The 14,066-nt window shown below is 27.6% G+C and overlaps 1 protein-coding gene across 4 annotated transcripts in view; it reads left to right on the top strand.

The window, feature by feature from the left end:
* Positions 1-14,066, top strand: part of LOC123305288 (tensin-1) — an 832,583-nt gene that overhangs the window by 375,202 nt on the left and 443,315 nt on the right. The gene's annotated exons all lie outside the window — the stretch shown is intronic.

Below are 14,066 nucleotides of genomic sequence, written 5' to 3'. Positions count from 1 at the left end.
AGCGGTACATATTTCTCTCAATAAAAATTTATTCATGCATTTTTGTTGTTGAACTGTGCAATAAATATGTAGGTCAAATTTAAAAAATCAATTGAACTTTGTAATGTAATCGAAAAACTATTTTAATGGACAGTAAATAATGCATCATTAGTTTCATCAAGGTCGAAAATATCTGTATGTTTATTTGATTCCTAATTAAAATCGATGCGCAAATTTTTAATAAAAGCAACGGTTCTGTTTTGAATTTTTGATACTCTACACCTACTTAAAGAATATTCTTCGTGTAAGTAGGATCAAAAGAAATCATTTTATAAATAATAGAGATCGTGAATAATATTTTGTACACTTATTGAATGATTGCTAATTATCTATTCGGACAAGTCCGTGAATAATCAATGAACTTAAACAGGATGTAACATCATTCCAAGAAGATGTACGATACTTGACTATCTATTTTTCAATTGTATCGAAGGAAAATCATGAAGTAGACGTTTTAACCAATATTTTGTGTAATAATTTTTTTAATCAATTTCCTTTATGGTTTAAATCAAAGAAAATAAAATTTTCAATCGAACTGATCGCCTAAATTTTTTTTATTATTCCATGTATATGTCTACTAAAATCGCCGTTCAAAAAGCGGTCTAGGTGCGACCCGAAAGGTCGCACACGACTAACTTCCCAGTGGAAAATATAAAAAAATATCATATGTTTGAATATTTATAATTTTTCTTGAAATTTTTTTTTTTTCTGTGTACCTACATACATACATACATACATACATACATACATACATGTTCACACACGGACATCCTTTTAAAAACCATACTATTCGACTCTAAAGGCCTTGAAACGTGGAGAAATGTCTTAATTTTCAATTTTACAAAATCGGACCCATTACAATAACTATCTCACTGGAAAGTTAACTAGCGGCCTGAATGATATTTAGCCGTAACGTCTAATAATAACCGGCTGACTGATGCTTACACCCAGTGTTCACAACCTGAAGTGAGCAACGTAAAATTAAATTATCGAAAATTGTCGTATATGAAGTAGAATTATCGTATTTAATTTAAATTATCGTACTTTAAAGGTGCAATTGGAAATATATTTTGTGAATTTAGCATTTCTATATAGCTTCTGAGAAAATTAAGATGTCAGTTCAATAAAAAAAATAAAACTGTCAAATCAAATCCAATGACAAATGTATGATTTCTATATGCAATTCTAGTTAGAGATAGAACAAAAGTTTAAATGTAAAAAATGTTCCTTATAAAAAAAACAATAAACAACTTTTGTTTAAAACATTTTTTCGTAAATATCACTGTTTACCCTTGAAGGTTCCTATGTATTATATGAGAATATCAGTTCTGCGTGGCTATCTAATTACATGACGTAAAAAAACAAACGATTCCGTTATCAACATAGTCTTTACATGGTATTTAAACAATTAATTAAGTTTTTACTTGTTTCTTATGTGACATATATTAGATAATTAAGAAGTTGTTTCTAGGATTATTTCACCTTAAGTTAGCAAATGATGTTTTACGATTTTCTTTCTTTATTTAATGTGATTATCTTTCTTTACTTTGCTAGTAAAATTCCCAATAAATAATTATCATGAAGACAGTGAATCATTGAAATTGATTTTTTTTTTAAATATCATTAACTTGATTAAAAATATGGTTTTACATTTTAATAATATATATACAACATTATTATTTTTCGAGGCTATCTGTACCTATTAACGTAGTTCCAGCATGGTATTTGCAGTTTCTATGTTAAAGCAATGGTACAATTTTTTTTTCGACAGAATTTAACGAAAAATTAAATTTAAGAATTTAATAATGCTTACTATTAATTCCCAAAGTTTCAGAAATTTTGACCGTTTAAAATGGGAAATAATTATGCCAACGTCCCAATTTCGATCAATTTACGTCAAAATTAATATCTCGAAAGTGAAAATTAATTTCTAAATTTTTTTTTAGAATTTTATTGTATAAACATTTTTTTCTACTTTTTCTTCAATATATAATAATATCATAAAAAATAGTTGGAGAGACCGGACATTTTACATGCTTTAAATGGGACATGACCCTCAAAATCGCGAACTTTGTCTTTAAATATCTCGCGATCTAAACGGTCAAAAATTATGAAATTTTAGGAATTCATAAATAAAGCTATTATAAACCCGAGAAAAAAAATTCGGCCAAATCTGTCGAAAAGTGATTTCATGCTGGTACTACCTTAACTAACAATTACATTTATTACAAAACTAAAATAGAGCGCAATTTCTGATGAATAAATTCTATTCAATAATAAAATTTATTAATTTGATATTTCTATTAATATAATAAAATTATTGATCATTATATATTATAATAATGAAGTTATTTTAATTTTTGTCCTTTTTTAAGTTTAAAAATTGATTTAAGTAAAAATCTGTGTAATATGTGTGGTAAATCTGTACGTGCGTTCAATATGTGATACATATTCTGTAGTAATTACGGTAAACTTCAAGAATGCTTCTAATTTTAACTGCTTATATTTTTAGAACCTTATCGTAGGTTATACATTTACAAGTGTAAGAGCTTCACCGACACGAAACCTTTCTCGTTGTGAGCGTAGTCATGGTAGGGACTATAAAATCGATGCCAGCACTTCCAGTGAAAAATTTTGGCGATAAAAGAGGCTGTTATGACTAATTTGCAATTCTTTACATGTTAATGTTATAGAAAATGTCAAAATAAAATTATTGAAAAACACTTATTAATTAAACTTAATGCATTAAAAATTGTGAAAATAAGAAATCAAATTAATATACACAAATATTATTTTTCAAATGTAAATTATCATAATTATTTATTTAAATTTGTGAGACAATAATATTAAATTTTCAATGTAAGTCATAAATGCAATCCATACGCTTATACATACAATTCTAGTGTAATTAAAGTAGTGTATCGTTACCATGTAAATGCCTCCAATAAAACTCACGAACGGTGCGATTTTATAGTAGCCTCGACCGGATAATCAGGGTAGCCTGTGTTACATCTATCATTAATTTAACATTAGGGTTGTAAGTTTCATATTTCTTTATTCCTTCAATTACTCTCAAAGATTGTTAATTTATTTTATTTGTTAGTTTTGTTTTTAATTGTAGAAAATAGACTTTTAAAAAAAATCTAAGCTATTGTAATAACGAAGTACCTACTGAACTTTAACGGCAGACCAACCAAATATTATAAGATCTCATTTGGATTTATAAAACCACCTTTACTCTTTTTAAATAAAATTTTTATGATTATTTAATTATTTTAATGCCTTTCATAAAATATTTTTAAATATTCTAATAATTAAAAGTAGTATATGGAGTTTTCTTTTAAATAATCAGTGTTTTTTTTGTTTGTAAACTGAGTTTAGTTTGTTAGTGGTGAGAAAAAATGAATAACTATTTTAATGTCGCAAAATAAAATTAACGGGCATGTGAATATTATTCCATCATCTCAAAAGCTAAAAATACATTTTAGAGTTTTCATTCATTTCATTTATTTTAGTCTTTCATTGTTGCAAAAAGAGATAATATGCGTAAACAGGAAAAAAAAAAGTTAAGAAAAAATTTTAGGAAGACGAGTAAGATGCGAATAGTAATTGCTTAAGGTAGTTCTAATGATTAAATCCATTCAGACAATTCTGAAATAAGGTTTAGTAAAAGTACATTTGATTGGATCTTTTGTTTTTGTTATTCCAACAGCAGAATAAAAACTTGTAGTAATTTGAAGCTTGATTAAAACGTAATAAAATTAGTTATTTCAATTTTTATATCTAGGTTATGAGCGTAAGATTATTGAAATTCAATATCCGATCTCTTATTTTAAATCAATGTATTAAAACATATTTATCGAAATTTATTTCCTGGTTCGAAATGGAAAACTAAATGGGACTGTGCTATATAGATAAAATTTATGACTTAAATCGATCAATCATGTTTTTGTAACACTTTTTCAAATCAGCAACAGCAAGCCCTCTTTTATAAAATAATTTGATTACACATTTTTTTAAATTTGTTGTTTATTATGAAAGAGTCTTAGTCCTATTTTGATGGAATAAAGAATTTCTTACCTGCGCTTCCATCTACCCTTTTTTTTAAAAGATAGTCACATAACAATTATTCAAATTATAATCAATTAGACAATTTCGTTTAAACCAGCTTTCAAATAAAAAAGTCGTTAAATTTGTAAGGTAACTTCGTTATTGAGAGGTGAACAAAAAAACTATATAACCCTATTTCATATACTTTTTTTAGCCGGCGTTTAAAAATAACTTTTATTTCCCTCTTAATTAGAATTTGTTTTTCACACATGTTATATACTTAAAAATTTTACAGATAAGCCTATTATTAAAAAATAAGTGCTTTTCTTTGGATAAGCTTCTACCACAGCCAGAACAAGAAAAACTTTTGTAATGTAAATTCTCAATTGGAGTATACTAGAAAGAACTTCGTGGTTCAAATTTTTATACCATGTATATGAAATACATATACCAAGGTATACTAAGTTTAGCCCCAAGTTTGTAACGCTTAAAACTAATGATGCTTAAAGAAACAAATTTTGGTAAAGGTGTTCATGAAATAACCTTGTTAGTTCATTTCCGGTTGTCTGTCCGTCTGTCATCACGATAAGCCTAAAATGAAAAGAGATATCAAGCTGAAATTTTTAATGCATGCTGAGGACGTAAAAAGTGAGGTCAAGTTCGTAAATGAGCAACATAGGTCAATAGGGTCTTTGGTCCGTAGGACCTATCTTATAAATTGTTAGAGGTAGAACAAAAATGTTCCTTATAGAAAAATAAACAACTTTTGTTTGAAACATTTTTTCGTAAACATCACTGTTTACCCGTGAGACCGCATAGTATGCGCAAATGGTAGTATTATAAGGGTTATATGTGTATAACATGTATGTATGTGTAATGTGATAGAGTAATTTGTCTATACATGGTATTTCAACAATTAACTCAGTCAATTGTTTGTTTTCACTTGTTTTAAACAATATTGATATAATAATTTCCATACCTAGTAGAAATACAAAAATATGTTAACGGATTGAATATATCGATGTAAACAAAATATATAGAGATAGAAAATAAAATTTTAATAAAATTTATTCACGGTTACTTGATTTCTTCAATGGTTTGCTGGTAGTTTGTTGATAGCTTCTAGTGTTGCTCCAGCTAGAGCCATTGGATCGTAAGTAAGTAATTTAATGGTAGTTTATTTTATTCAATACCAACAATAGAAAATATCTCTTGTGACCATCTCTCACATACATTAAATTGTACACGACAATTTAAAAAAATTCAGTCGATTTAGAAAACTTTTTATTAAAAAAATAATGGTATATAATAAAAAAAAAAATTAAATCTAATACTTAAATTAGGAAGTGCAAGTGGAAGGAGCTGATAAATGAATTATCAGCGAAAAGGTGGTAAAACACGTATATGGTATCACAATGTTCTCTAAAGCCTAAGTGTGTCCTTCGTGGATAACCAATATAACCTTACCTAACCTAATACTTAAATTAGATTTTGCGAATATTCGTGAGGATAGTTTTTGAAATTTTGCAGACAAAAATTTAATTAAATAGATAGAAACCAAACGGTGTTTTTAATTTATCGCATTTTTGGAAATTTTGTTCATTTTTTAAACGCTGCGATACCAAATTCATTGTTTTTGAAACAGAAGACTGATTGATTGCGATGCTCGTCGAGGTATATTCTATTTACATGTGTCTCATTTTTCATCTAGCATACCCATTTCTTCATTTTCATTTTTTTCTTTCGATATACGACTTTTTTTTTAAAAAATCTCTGTGTTCTGTTAGTCATAATCTAAAAATGGTGGAGGGAACGAGAAATTATTAAAATGACATTTATTCAGTGTGTAAAAAATTTCTTTCTTAAAAATCATTTCAAGATACAGTATTACAGTATTATTTATTAATTTTAAATGGAGGAATGAATTAGTTGTTTACCGTGATAAATGCAAGCAATTTTAAATAAAGAGAAAACATTTACGGCTAACTTATAATTACTTTTTATAATGATTGTTATTTTAATTCTATGAAATTTAGCTAATATATATATATATATACTAGCTGTTACCCGCCCGCTTTGCGTGGCGTAAAGGCAACATCCCCACTTGCACCCCTCCCTCCACATTTCCTTGCGTTGGATAAGAGTTTTGTAATGTACACGTCATGCTCTTTTATTTGATACCCCACTTAGGTATATTTGTAAATATTCGATATTTCCTTCCCACTTTCTCGCTACACCTTTCTACCCTCCGAAGGTTAAAAAAATTTCTAAATGTAATTTAAAACATTCTGACCAAGTTTTGAACTATTAAAAGCCATAATTGAAAAATATGAATTTTTTATTCATGAACACCCCCGCAACCCCCCCTTGTGGGTGGAATTTCGTAAAATCCGTTCTTAGCTGACCTCTACTTGGCAAAAGGAATATTCCTGCCAAATTTCAAGTCTCTAGGTCTTATAGTTCCAGAGATATCGTGATGAGTGACTATCTATCTATCTATCTATCTATCTATCTATATCTATAGAAAGTCTCCTATATATTTATAGATATAACAAGTGAAAACACATAACTGACTGAGTTAATTGTTAAAATACCATGTATAGACTGTGTTGATTACACTGTCACATTACACATACAAGCATGTCACACATACATAACTGATATTCCCATATAATACATACTATATAAGTTGCGCCTAATTTGCGCTCTCACGGGTAAACACTGATGTTTACGAAAAAATATATATTTCAAACAAAATTTGTTTATTTTTTTATAAGGAACATTTTTTATTTTAAAACTTTTGTTCTATCTCTCACTGTTTACAAGATGGATCCTACGGATCAAAGACTCAATTGACCTATGTTGCCCATTTACGAACTCGACCCCACTTTTTGTGTTCTGAGCACGCTGTAAGAATTCCAGCTTTATATCATTTTTCGTTTTTGAGTTATCGTGTTGACAGATAGACGGACAGACAGACAGACCCACACACAGGCGAACGGACAACCGAAAATGGACTAATTAGGTGATTTTATGAACATCCCTACCAAAATTTTTTTCGTAGCATCAATATTCTTAAGCGTTACAAAATTGGGACTAAACTTATTATACTGTGTATATTTCATATATACATGGTATTAAAATCTATTGATAAAAAATACCTCCTCTAATGAACCTGGAGACTTTAGCCCCATTCAAAATAATGTCGTAAATGCCATAAAATAGACAGAATTTGTATCCCAAATCGCCCTATTTTGAACTATAAATTTAAAGATTTATGAGTTTAAGAGTTTCTCTGTTGTGGAATTTTATCTGATATTTTGTAAAACTTTTTACGATTTTACTTTTCCAATCAATTTTTCAATCAATTTTTACTCAACAATTCTAGAATGACTTCGCTTTTTTTCATTCGAATTTGATCGATTAATTATGGTTATGATTGTAGCTAGTTAAAGCATTATCATTTGATTTGTAATATTAGATGGTGATGTTGATATAATCTTCACCTTGGTATGTACTCTTGTAAACTTGTAGAAGAGGTACTTTTACTTCTTCTTACAATAACAACAACAATATAAAAATTAACATTGTATGATGGTATTGACTGACTTATGCGATGTAAACATAGACAGACTATTCGAACAAGGCAACGTATGGTCGATCATACAAAAACACAAGAAAGACAGGCAGTCGAACAAGTCATCTATCTCCTTACCATTCATCAGCGTATATATAAACACAAATTGAGCATGGAATGTTGTCATTTTATGTAAATACCATCAGGCTTGATTATAATCAACAACCTGATATGAATAAAACTAAAATAAATCGTTGTAGGACTTACTCCAGGGTTTATTACACAGGGTATCGGTAAAATATCACTGCTGGAAATGGGGACTTGACTTGAAAAGTTTGACCATTCTTGGTAACCATTTTAAGAAAATTAAATCGAGTTGATAGCTTTGAAGTATACACAATGGAGTAGAGCCTTAAAAACGATGCATGTTCTTAAAAGTAGGTAATTCATCATAAAAAATCATAAAAAGCATTTTATGATTAAGTCATAGCATTTTGCATTTATTTTCACCTGATCCAAAGTCAAGTTTAGGAGGTCATAGTCATCGGCAAGCCCATGCAAAGAAAACAAAAGTCGTAGTTAACATGAATCTGGACATTTTGATTTTATACAACTTTCTTGCATAAAACTGGCGCTTCTTTTTAACATAAAATATGGTATATTTAGGTGGTTATTTATGATGATAAATGATTTTTAGTGATAAATCGAAAAAAATGTCATCTAAAAAAACTAGATCGTAAAAAATAAAAATATGAAACTGCATTGCGTTCCTGTAAGAGTAATATTTACGAATTTATGCCCTGAAGAAATGAACAAGCAATGGCATGTAGTATGCATTTTTACTAAACTCTAAAGTTAAATTTATTATGTGGTGCCCACCGATTAGTTCGTGCAGATCGACGATGCAAAGGAATTTATTCGAGAGTTTAAGTTGCTCTATTATCTCTAAAATTTTCCCTTATTGTGATCAAAACTAATTAGGCCGCCATCGTGTAACTGTTTATAATCATCGTAATCGACTTGATGATTTTCCCTATGAAAAAGTAAATAATTTATCAGTCGCTTTCATCGAATTCAATCGAAAGTTTGCTTATGAACCAGAACTATTTTCATGGAGAAAGCTAAGTGCAGAAAAGAAAATTATCTGGAAGAAGAATATCTATTTTCTGATTATTTTACGGTAATTTTAGCATAATTATTTTACAATAATGAATCAAAACATTATAAATCTATTCTCATCCTCTCAATAGTGTAAAGATATCGTAGTTAAATAAGTACCTTTTCAAATTCAATGGTAAGATATTGAATTTGAACTTTTTAATTAAACTTTAATGTATCTGCTAATTATAGAACTAAAGGGAAAATGATGATGACGATTCTGATTGATAAAACTGTCAAAAACTTTTCCAGGACTTTACCCTTATTAAATTAAAGTAATTTGTACCTCTTTATGTCTTCGAATAATAAAGTTCGAAAGTCATCAAAAATACAGTGGTTGTTATAAATATTCAAGTCGAACAAATGAATGTATTTTATGTTTATTTTTTTTATACTGATCGAATTATGCTCCTTCTCGACTCATTTTACACGTTAAATAAAAAATAAAAAAAATTAAAAATTTAGTTTTTAACCTAGCTCCTTTTTTTCGAGGGTTTGTCTTTTAAGGGGTTTTCGAGGTTTCTAAAATCGAATCTAATCATAAAAATGTAAAAATTCAAATAGGTGTCTACAAAATTCATTTTATTCTAATGTGCCATACTTGTCCCCCAATAAAGCAAAACATCGTTAAAACAAATATATTACGAAAATAGTGATACCTCAGGGGTTCTCGAGGACGGTAAATCCAAACATATAGTACTTTAAGTTTTTAAAAATTCGGAAAATCTCTTGGAAAATTCAGTTTGTAGTCCAAAATAATCATTCCTTTATGACCAGATTAGTATTCAGGGGATTTTCTAAATTAAATTACGAAAAAACTGAGCTGTGTTGGATCAAAATTCGTTCATTATAGAAATAAAAAACCTGGCTTGAGTCCCTTGATTTAACATTCATTTTTTCGACTAATAGTGATGATCAAAATGGAATACAATTCCTTGAGTGAATTCTAATATTGTATGAATATTTTGCTGGAATGTGCCAATATAAAAATATATTTTATTTTATCACGATTCTCGAACTTGAAATCGATGCATTTTGTCTTTATTTTATCAAAGTTTTTATAAAATTTAACCAAAAAGGGTTGATTAGTATGACCATATTTATTTATTTATCGATATTGTATAAATTTGATAGATAAATTGGTAGATTAAGCTTTTCTTACTTTTTTTTTATTTTGATTTTTATGAAATTACAACATAAAATAAAACCTATTGAGTTTTAATCTAGTAAATATTTCATCCAGCTAAATTTGTGTAAAATAAATCACTTCATTTCTTAGAAATTATGCAATTTTTAGTTTTCGAAAACTAATTCATAACTTATTTTATTTGTTTTGTTTGGAAATTTCAAAATCTAACACACTGATCAAATAAAAAATAAAACAAAAATATGTTTCTAGAACGTATTCACAAAGTCAATTGTTGGAAGTACCTAATTGTTGCGATCGTGTTTCATTGTATACATCTAAACGAAAGCTGTTGTACTATTTATCGTCTGAACAATATGATGTGATGCGAACAATATGATGAAAGCCCCATAGGAGAGCACCACTTACTCCACCAGCAGATGTAACTTGGATTCAAACCAATATTGTTTTCAAACCTTTATCACACATCAAAACCGTATTGCTGTACATGCTTCTTTTTAGTTCAGTTGATTTCCACAGCACGTCGCTCATATACATTATTTTTCTTTCAAGTTTAATTACTTCTCTCCATTGTTGTGTATTGTTGAACTTTTTATGCCGCATTTTTATTTATTTTAATTGAAATTTTAAATCAAAAGACCTTTAAATTAAATTTTCATTTCTATAATCCTTGTGAATTAGTATTCAAGTTGTATCTCTATAGACGTAGTAAAATACAAAAAAAGTCTGGTGATGAGTTTGGGTCTTAATGTTTTAGACTCTTCTTGTGGTGGTAATGAAAAACATATAAACTTTTTACGTAAAATCCACATGTTTTAAAATGAATCTTTAAATAACAAATTTTTGGGATCTAAACTATAAGCAGTCCAAATTTTTTCCACAAAATTTTGCATCAAAATACATTTCCAGTCTTGTAAAAAAAGATTACAAGGAGATGTCGGAGTTAAAAGCTGACTTACCTAGTGTTTGATTTTTTTAACGTACTATTCATAGCATTGGTAGGTAATAAAGTTACTTTCAACACGCTTTTATTAGTGTATTTATCTATAGACCTATGTAACGGAATCTTTGACCGTAATTTCCACACACTTCAAAATCTCAGATTGAATTGAATCTTCACATATTTATCAAGAACCGATGAAAAAACAATTATTTAAAGTTTGTCGAAGGATCTTCAGAATTAACGATTACTAAGTAATCTTTGATGGTGGAAGCGCAGATAATAAACCATAATATTAATAAAAGTATCTTTTTTAGTTTAAAAAACACACTAAAAAAAGACTTTTGTAACTAGCTGAACTGACAATTAGAGTATAATTTCTATAAGTTAAAAATAGTACAGTGTTTATGAAAAAAAATCATTTTATCGAAAAAATGGAAAAATATGTTTCGTTTTTAAGGTATTTTATAAAAACTCTACTTTTGCACAGTAAAATTTTTGAAATATCTAGCATCCCAAGCTTATTTACAAACAAGCAAAATGATTTTTTTCTTATATCTACTTTTTTTGTACTTTTATTATTTTCTTATTTTTCGTACAGCTAGATACAAAAGCACGTTTTTTAAGTTTTTTAAACTATTATTTATTTTAGAAATTAAATCAAAAATTGATTGATTTAAATATATCAGAATGCATAGGTTCTGCCAATATTAATTTGGATAATTATATTGTCAAAATAATTCAAATATGTTGTTGATGTTTTATGTATGTATACAATTTCAAAACATGCAAGGAGACAAAAATAAATAAAAAAAACGATAATTTATTGTTAAAAAATGTAAATTTTTAACATTTTTTTATGTCTCTTAAATAGCCTTTCAATAGTATAATTTCTATTTTATCATTTTATTCCATAAAAATAAAAAACTAAATTAACATTATTATTTTATTTTGTATTTGTTTAAAAAAAAAAAATAAAAATAAGTAGTTACATTTTTATAACATAAATATATTTTTAAACGATGTATACTTTGTTCAAACATAACTGTCTTGGTTGTCACAATGACATGGACTCTTCAGATATTTTGCATTTAACGTAGTGAACCTGACCAATTCTCTTTAGCCTACCCTTAGAAAAGTTATCACCTTTACCAACAGGTATTTTTCCAGATTACTACATACTTTTCAGCATATGTAGTAAAACCACAACGTATTTGAATATTAATTGTGTGTCTTTTAAAATTTCCAATTTCAATCATTAATAATCAATTTTTTTCCTTTTAATTTCAATAAATTCATTTTCTTATGTGAATTATTGGAAAATTATATTTCTCAACCATACAGAAAAAATATGTTTGTCATATTGTCATACAAAACTCTTTTAAATCACTGACAAAACAAATCGTGATAAAAAACCCTTTTTCATGGTTAAAAATATAGTCATCATTGAATTAATTGTGTCATTTTTTCTCCCAATAATTCTAAATATAAGAGACAGTTTATAACTGACAAACTTGTCTGTTAGAGACATTTTTGTATAACTTGATATTAATGTCAACAAATCTTTTAAAAGAAATTTTGGCCGTTTATATTTTTTATAAACTCATTTCGAATATAAAGTATTTTTGTTTGCTACCTCTATGTACAGAAGTTTTCAATTTAATTTACAAACCGTTAAAACGATAATCCCTTATTTTAATCACATTATAAATTGATTAATTGCATTAATGAGCATAACTTCTATATAAAAAATTATTAGCATAGTTTTATTAAAATAACGAAGTCTTATTTCGTTAAAAGATATCTGATCGAATCAGAATTTGCTAAGACTCTTATATTCTACGCGGGGGATAAAAGAAAACATTCTACATGAGTGGGTGTCTTTGAATACGATTCTCTAAAAGCGTAAAGAACCAAAATAAGACATAATGAACAAAGAAAATAATCCATCTATGGACCTACTATGCATATTATTATTATTTTAAAATTCAAACCGATATTATATTGTTGATATAAAATTAATGATAGCTTTAATAAAATGCCATACGACTCAGAGGCTGGCGCACTTGATTTTGTATCCAGATAAAATTTTAACTAGAAAAAAGTTTCTGGACGATAAATTTGTTACTTGACACACTATTTTCAATCTAAACCTCATCTGCCAAATTTGTAATGTGCAAAAATGAACGTTTAACCGAATATGTGGTAGCTACTTGTTTTTCAAGTAAAACTTTGAATTCGATTCGCGGTATCTGATTTTTTCATTTTATATTACTCTTCTAATACCTATAGAAATTTAATGAATTCAAGTGTTTTGTCAAATTTTTCTGTACATGGAAGTCAAGTATTTGCAATTGTATCAGATTTTTAATTATATAAAATGACAAACAAAAATTATTTTAACCAATCACAAGAATTACTGCAATAAAATACAATGTTATCGTCCAGAGTAATTCTGACTTCATCAATGTACATGATATGCGGGTTTGTTTCCACTTTAAGACATCTAAAAATAAATTTTAAAAATAATTTTTATTTTTCAGACGAACAAAAAAATTATTTTTTAGTTTCTTTGTGCATATTTTTAAAAATAGTTAATTTTTGAGAAATGTTTTCTTACACCGAAAATGTATCAAATTAAAGATTTTAATGAATTTTATTAGGGCTGGTTCATTGAACTTCCCAGGGCAGGATTACGACATGTTCAGTTTGGGAAGTATTTGGGAAGTTGTGGGGGGCAATTGGCGATAAAACTTTTAAAACAAAAAGTAAAATTTTTTATTGTATTGTAATTTTTTGAGAATATTTTAGTCAATTTTTAGTTTTATTTAAATTTGGCATTTGAGTCGTGTACTAAGAGTGTAATTTTACAGCGTAATCTTTCGAAAGAATTGCAGTAAAATATTATTTACTAGCAAATAAACCTTGACTCTAGATTGAATAAAATTTGTTTTTTTCTGAAAAAATTTAAAGTTGAAATAACAAAGATAAACATTGTCAATTTCAATTGTGCCTTGCAATTCCGGCTCTGCAAATACCAAGGAATGTACAGTTACATAAGGCTGTAAAATCAGGTATTAAAACTGCTTCAGGTACCAAAATCAAGAGTTTTAACATTGGTAGTAACATTTAAAAAAAAAAATTCATTTTCTTTG

This window comes from Chrysoperla carnea, chromosome 1, assembly GCF_905475395.1.
Source record: "Chrysoperla carnea chromosome 1, inChrCarn1.1, whole genome shotgun sequence".
Lineage (NCBI taxonomy): Eukaryota > Metazoa > Arthropoda > Insecta > Neuroptera > Chrysopidae > Chrysoperla > Chrysoperla carnea.
This window is presented reverse-complemented; position numbering and strand designations above follow the sequence as displayed.